This window comes from Marmota marmota, unplaced genomic scaffold, assembly GCF_001458135.2.
Source record: "Marmota marmota marmota unplaced genomic scaffold, marMar, whole genome shotgun sequence".
NCBI classification, from domain to species: Eukaryota; Metazoa; Chordata; class Mammalia; order Rodentia; family Sciuridae; genus Marmota; species Marmota marmota.
In genome coordinates, this window is record NW_025999968.1 from 63,077,256 (window position 1) to 63,084,177 (window position 6,922).

The window sequence follows — 6,922 nt, forward strand, 5'->3', positions numbered from 1 at the left end:
CAACCCCCGGGGAACACTGGGAACTGGTGCGGGGCACGGGGTTGCGGCCTCGAGGATGAGCGATCCACTCCGTGCGCCATTCTCTGCGGTGTGCCCAGACTCCCGGGGCGCAGCCGTGCCAGCTCGCGGGGCCTGCCAGAGGGGCGGCGATCCCGTCCGGACTGAAGGGTCTCCGTACCTATGCAGGTGTCGTTGCAACCGTCCTCCAACTGGAGGGACCCTGAGGGGCCCGGGGGGGGGGGGGGTAGGTGGAGGACCGCCAAAGGGCAGCTGCTGTCCTGGAAACGTGTTAGCACCTCCTGTGAAGTGGAGTTGTCTCTGTTGCTTAAGCCGCTTTTACAAGTAAGTCTAGCCCGAGTTCGGGAGGCTGTGGGACAGCTGGACTCAATGGTACAGCCCCTTGGGAAGTTGTTTGACAGTTTCTGTTCTCTTCCAGTTGAATCCATAGCTGGAGTCACCACAAGTATGGCAGCAGGTGAGTTCCTGCAAGAGAGTCCCCAAAGCACCCTGAGCCCTGCTGGCTGGGATTCTGATAAAAGGAGTCCTAAGCACCCAGGCTGTTTGTTTGGGGAACGTGCAGCGCGTCCTGGAGGCTGAGAACAGGAGGAGATGTAGAGAATCAGATGTAACTGCGTTACTATTACTGTCCTTGATGGAGTCTGCCTGCAAACGGGATATTCTGTCAAGGTATAGATAGGTAACAGCAGACATGCTTGAAAACAAGGTGTCTGCTGTCCTTGGGAGGGCCTACTTGCAAACGAGAGGCTCCTTCAAGGTTTAGATAAGGTAACAGCAGACATGCTTGAAAACAAGGTGTCTGCTGTCCCTGGGAGGACTTGCCTGCAAACGGGATGTTCTGCCAAGTGGGCTAGGAGGGCACTGAGAAAAATTTTATTATCTGTTCTTAACAAAGAGCAGAGCTCAACATACTCCGGGCCGGGAATAGATTAGCCATGAGAAGCGGGTCACTTCTGATTAGAAAATAAAACTTCTGTATGCTATGTTTAATTAGCTGAAAGACCTGATTTATTGATGTTGGAAGGCTGCCTTCTTTGTTCACAAGACTATAAAAAGATTGCTTGTACACAATAAAGGACTTTTTTCCTGCTGCTGCTTTGCTTGCTCTGCTTCCTCTTTCTTTTCCCATGCTGACCTGCAAGTGAATTACTGCAACAGGAGGGGTGCTCTTGCCATTGCATCTGTGGGGCTGAGGACTACAGGCTTGGTCCCAGCCTGCAGGAAAGCCTGCAGCTGGACAGCCCAGGGAGGTCCAAGCATCTGTGCTTCTGGGTCAGGATTTAAGAAGAAAATGGGGCTGGAGTTGGGGTCCAATAATTTCTTATGTAGCTAAAAACATGGCTACTGTATGACCCAGCTGCTGCACCCTCTGTGTTTACCTAAGAGGTATGGAAACACTTATGCCTGTGAAGACATATGCCTCAGGGAAAAATGGACACCAAGGAGCCTGGCTGGCTGTGGGGAGCCTCCCGCGCAGACCCTAGTGCTGAGCGCCACCTTCACTGTGGGCGGCTTGGACCGCCACCAGGAAGCCTGGCCACTCTGCCATCTCCAGCTTGCCCCTGGGCACTGCAGCTCCGCCAGCAGCCAGCTGAGGTGACCCCAGGCTGTGAGCCCTTGCCTGCCCAGGCCTCTTGCTCTGCAGAAAAGCAGGCTCCACACCTGCTCCACCCCAGGCCAGGCCTGGCAGCCTCACAGCCCACTGGCCTGGAGAGGGCCCCACAAGGAGTTCTAGGACTCAGAACGCCCCCGAGGTCAGCAGGCCTCCCATCTGGGGACTCTGGGTTCTTTCCTCTCAAGGAAAACAAACCCCACACTCCCCCCTGGACAGAGCACCTCCTTGATGAAGAAAACCTTGTACGCCTACGTGTTCCAGTGTGCCCCTCCCCTGTGTGCACAGAGCCCCCCAGGATGGGCTTCCCTGCAGGGTCCTCCCTGCCAGGAGCCCGAGGCGCTGAGTGTTCTGAGGACAACAGGTCCCACAGCAGTGAGGCCCCACCCCAAGGCTGCGGGATGCACTTCTGTGCCTGGCCCTGGTGCATGGTGCAGCCCAGGTGGCAGCTGAGCCGTCCTCACAGGGCTCCATGAATCCCCACACCAGGAACCAGAGCAGGCCCCAGAGGTTGCTGCGTCCCTGCCTCTGGGATTGGGGGCCTGGGCCTCCGTCCCTGCCCCAGGCTCCACTTTGAAGGCCCGCTTCCACCTCACAGTGGTGCTCGGCCTTGAGGACAGGGCGGCCCACAGGGCTAGAGGCCATGGCCTCGCGCCTCCTCTAAGAGGCTGGAGTCCACTCGGAAGTTGTGGGACTCTGTGCAGGTGGCCTGTCTGCTCAGCCCCTGGCGGACTCTGCCTCCAGGCCTCCTGTGCCGCGGTGTGTTCCAGCCTTGCCGGGGCCCGCGTGCCCCCCCACTGGCACCCTCTGCCCACCGATTTCCCCAGGCTTGCGGTCTCCTTCAGGCTCTGGGAGTGGATTGTTGATCTCTGATCTCGGGCCTGTCAGCGCTGCCCTGGGTGGTTCCTGAGGGTCCCAGAAGAGGAGCCCCTTCCTCACCCACGAGTCTCCAGTAGAGGCCAGGGTCTATAGCCACTGCTGCCATGCCGCCACAAGGGGGCATGCGAGCCCTTCTTGGGGAGCTCCCTGGGGCTCCTAGGCCACGGGAAACCCGCCCACCAGAGCCGCAGAGGAAGAACAGACTGGGGATGGCCAGGCTGCCTGGCCCGTCTCTCTTGTCCCCGGGGAACCCCCAGAGCTGGCCTCAGGCCTCCAGGCTGCTCTGCTCCCACTCCCTGCTCCAGCCTCACTGAGGTGAGAGAGGAAGTCCCCAGCCTGGACGGGGCATTTCACTGTCCTGGGGGCCACACTGGCTCTGCCCATGTTTTGATCCTCCTTGGCCCCGGGGCCTCTTCTGTTCCCTCACATCTCACAGGGCCAGGACTGGGCCACCTAGTCCCACCCCAGTGAGCAGAGCCCTGAGGTGGGGAGTCTGGGTGGCCCTGGGAGGATTCCCTGGAGGCTGGGTTCCGGGCCGCGGGGCTGGTGTGTGTGCAGCAGACGGGAAGGCGCGAGAGCTGGGTCTCAGCACAGCTGGGGGCAGGCAGCCCCTCGAGTGCCCACTGGGGCACCAGTAGTGCTCTGGGGCGTGGGGTGCACTGGACAGGAGGACCTTGGGTGGGGCCAGGCAGCGGAAGGAAAGGGGAGGGGCCAGGAGGCAGCCTGGAGCACAGGGATGACCATGGGGAGTCCACGTGTGGAGTGGTGGAGGGTGTGGACACCATGCAGAGCCAGGACCCTGAGCTGCAGCCTCCTGGGCACTGTGGGCAGTACATAGGGGCCTGCTTCCCCATTCCCCTCTGGTTGCAGGACCCACGAGCTAGGGTTCTGGATGTGGTGTGCAATCTGCCCTTTCCTGGCCACAACTCCAGGGTGCCAAAGCCTTGGGGACCACCGGCTGCCTGTGAGCTACCAGCAGGGCACAGATCACCCAGCCTCTGCAGCTAAGGAAGGACCCATGGGTTCAGGCCACCAAGTGATCAAGGCACAAAGGAGGTGCTAGGTTCCCTGGGGACACGCTGAAAGGGGGAGGGAACTGTCTGTGGGGACAGAAGCAGGCATGGCAGTGGGGTGGGCTGTGGGGTTAGGGCCAGAGGCTGGCAGCCCTTTCCCCACAAGCCTGGGGCTCCACATCCTGACCGCTCCTGGGGCTCGGGCACAGCTTGAGTGAGCCCCACATGGCCAGACTGTGACTGCTGCTACCATACCTAAGGCAGGGGCTACAGGACAGAGGCCAGCAGGGATGGCCAGACCAAGACCTGCCCCACCCCACCCCAAATGCACTGGCAGCTTGGAAAATTCCTCCCAGGGGCCCTGCTTTGCCTCTGGGGCCTGACCAGCTGGGGACAGTCCTGTTCTGCTCCCTGCCTGCAGCGGGGTCTTCAGTGTCTTCCTGCAGGAGGTGCCTCTCGGGCCCACCCCACCGCTGGAGGCTGGGAGGCAGATTTTCCTGGGGGGTCAGCAGAAGGCCAGGAAGGTGGCCGTTGGTTGGGGCTCCCTGCATCTGCCCCAGAGGTCTTTCTAGGATCCCGTCTGGCAAATGTCAAGGAGCTCGTAATTTCCTTGACTTGAACGGAGGCTTATTTATGTTTGGAAGACTGGTTTCAAGGACTTTGTTCTTGGTGACAGCGTCAGGGGAAATGCAGACCCGCCAGGTAAGGGTGGTGTGTCCACACGCCCCGACCCCTGGCGCTCTGCTGGAGGCAGGTCTTGCCAGGACTTAAAAGTCTGGGATGATTTGTGCCCCTCCCCACTGAGGTCACCTGGAGAACCAGAAACATCAGGGTGGGCTTTGGGGGATGCTTCAGACCAGCCCATTGGAACACGGACCGGGGAAGGCATGGTGTGTCTGGCTGTCCCAAGAGTCCCCAAGCTGGTACCAGGTGCTTTGGGGGGACTCTGTTCTGACAGTGGATTTTTCTCAAGCTGACTCATCCTCCTGTCCCTAAGATGAAGTCCGCTTGCTCCTGGTGCATGATTCCCCACGTGGACAGCCTGGTGGACCAGGGTGTGCGTGCCCGAGTCTTGCCGTTAGTTTTTCAAGGTGTCAACAAGCTGTAAAGAATGAGCCGGTTGCTTTTGTCTGTACTGTGTGTGGAAATGCCAGTAACCCTCCGTCACGGCTGGCCGCACCAGGTTCTTACTTGGAGACTCGGAGGCCTGGGCTGGCTCACGAGTCAAGGCTTCAGCCACCCTGGCACGTGGGAGGGCGCTGTTTCCATGTCCACTTGCCAGGGGAGGATGCTAAGTGAGAGTTCCGTCTGTCCAGGCGGAGAAGGAGCCAGGTCTCCAGAGGCAGGTCCTCTGTCTCCTGTTGCAGTGATTCCTAGAGTGACTCTGGGCTTAGGACAGCTCTCTGGGCCCGGTGCCTTTTTAAGGACAAACCCAGACACTGTTAGTTTACACCCGGCCATTGGACCAGCCAGATTTCCTATTTCTACTTGAGTCAACTTAGAACTTTGTGTTTTCTAAAAAAAAAAAAAAAAAAAAATGGCCTCTTTAGTCTCATTTTCAAAATTGCGGTGGTTTTACTCATTTTCAAGCCTCCCCCTCCCCCTGGCCTTTAGATCTGGCGGGCATCTGCCCAGGTGTCCCCTGGGTGGGGCTGGTTTACAATCCACTGCTGCTCCCTGTGGCGGGGGTCCACCCAGAAGGCCCGGGGGGGGGACATGGGTGGACACCTGGTCTCCACAGTGCTCAGGTGAGCTCCCACCCGCACAGCGGAGCCCAACACAGGACAGCTGTCAGCACCTGCTCTCCCCGTCCTCAGGACGGTCCGGGTCACCTTCATCCCAGAAGTGGCTCACCTGTGTCTGATGGCCCAGAGAAGGCCACTGAGCATTCTACAGAGGACACAGCACTTCTGCAGTGACCCACGTGGAACTGTGCCCTTCCACTCTGCCGAGGAAGCTGGGTTGGAGTCAAGGCCACCAAACTCAAGACGAGGGCATCCAGTTAAGGAGGTGACACCAATGTGCCGGAAAGCCGGGGTCCCGGAGATGTCGCGGTGTTCAGGAGCCAGGCGCGGTGCAGTTAGTGGGGACAGGCGTCTGTGAGACCGACACAGACTTGCAGAGCTCCCCAGAGGGGTGAGGCCTGGGCCAGGGAGGTGCGCTGGCCACGGCTGGCCACGGCCGCTGGAGAATCACAGGGCGCTCGTCATGGCGTCTCCCTGGGGACTCTGCATAGATGGCCGCATCTGGGCACACGGTTCCCAAGGGGCTCAGTCAAAGCCCCAAACAGGGACATAAAATGCTGGGCAGTTTCACATCAAAATGGAATTTATGTCACTAAAGGCAGACGTTGGGGTAGCCTGTGCTGAGCACTTACTAGAGGCCCAGGCGGGCGGCACTCAGGGGGCACTGGGGGGGGCAGTCAGGGGCGAGTCAGGGGGCACTCAGAGGGGAAATCGGGGGGGAGTCAGAAGGGAAGTCCAGGGCACTCGGGGGCACTCGGAGGGCAGTCGAGGGCACTTGGGCAGTTGGGGGCACTCGGGGTAGTTAGAAGGGCAGGCAGGGAGCACTCGGGGCAAAGGGGCAGTCAGGGGGCACTCAGAGAGCACTCAGGAGGGCAGGCAGGGGACACTCGGGGCACTCGGAGGCGCAGGCAGGGGACACTCGGGGAGCACTTGGGGCAGTCGGGGGCACTCGGGCAGGCTGCTCCCTCACGGTGTGGGGCATGGTGCTGCAGCGTGGGAACCGCGCTCCCGACTTGGGCTAGGAGAAGAAGGGTCTGTATTTCAGGGCAAACTGCCAGAGGGGGACAGACGACGTCTGGGGCCTTCCAGGCGCCTTGCTCCGCCTCTATCTCTCTTTCTCTAGCTCCCCTTTCTCTGTCTCTCCTGTCTCTGTCTCTGCCTGTCTCTCCTTCTGCCTCTCTCTGTCTCTGTCTTCTGTCTCTGTCTCTCTATGTCTCTGCCTGTCTCTCCATCTGTCTGTTTCTCCTTCTGTCTCTGCCTCTCTCTGTCTCTCCTTCTGTCTCTGTCTCTCCTCTGTCTCTGTCTCTCTGTCTCTGTCTCTCCCTCTTTGGCTCTGGCTCTGACTCTCCGCCTGTCTCTCCCCTGTCTCTGTCTCTCCCCTGTCTCTGTCTCTCTGTCTCTGTCTCTCCCTCTTTGTCTCTGGCTCTGACTCTCCGCCTGTCTCTCCCCTGTCTCTGCCCTGTCTCTTTCCCTCCTCTGTACTTGGGCACATGCTGCCCAGGGCGATGCCCCAGCAGGAGTGCCCGGCACGGTGCAGACCGGCCAGCCTGCGTGGCTGGAGGGCCTGAGCTGGTTGGCTGGACGGGACACCCTGATTGGCAGGTGCACAGCGTGTGGAATAATCAGCACTTTGGGCCAAAGCTGGACTCCAGGCC

The 6,922-nt window shown here is 59.9% G+C and overlaps 2 long non-coding RNA genes across 2 annotated transcripts; one reads left to right on the forward strand and one right to left on the reverse strand.

Moving 5' to 3' along the window:
- The first annotated feature begins 6 nt into the window (after nt 1-6).
- Nucleotides 7-936, forward strand: LOC125616888. The gene is made up of 3 exons (XR_007347662.1): nt 7-342; nt 437-697; nt 787-936. It is a non-coding gene; the product is annotated as an uncharacterized LOC125616888 (long non-coding RNA).
- Nucleotides 937-3,714: 2,778 nt separating this feature from the next.
- Nucleotides 3,715-6,492, reverse strand: LOC125616998. Its single transcript, XR_007347860.1, has 3 exons — nt 5,377-6,492; nt 4,714-4,938; nt 3,715-4,624 (listed from the first exon to the last, which is right to left on the reverse strand). It is a non-coding gene; the product is annotated as an uncharacterized LOC125616998 (long non-coding RNA).
- Nucleotides 6,493-6,922: the final 430 nt, after the last annotated feature.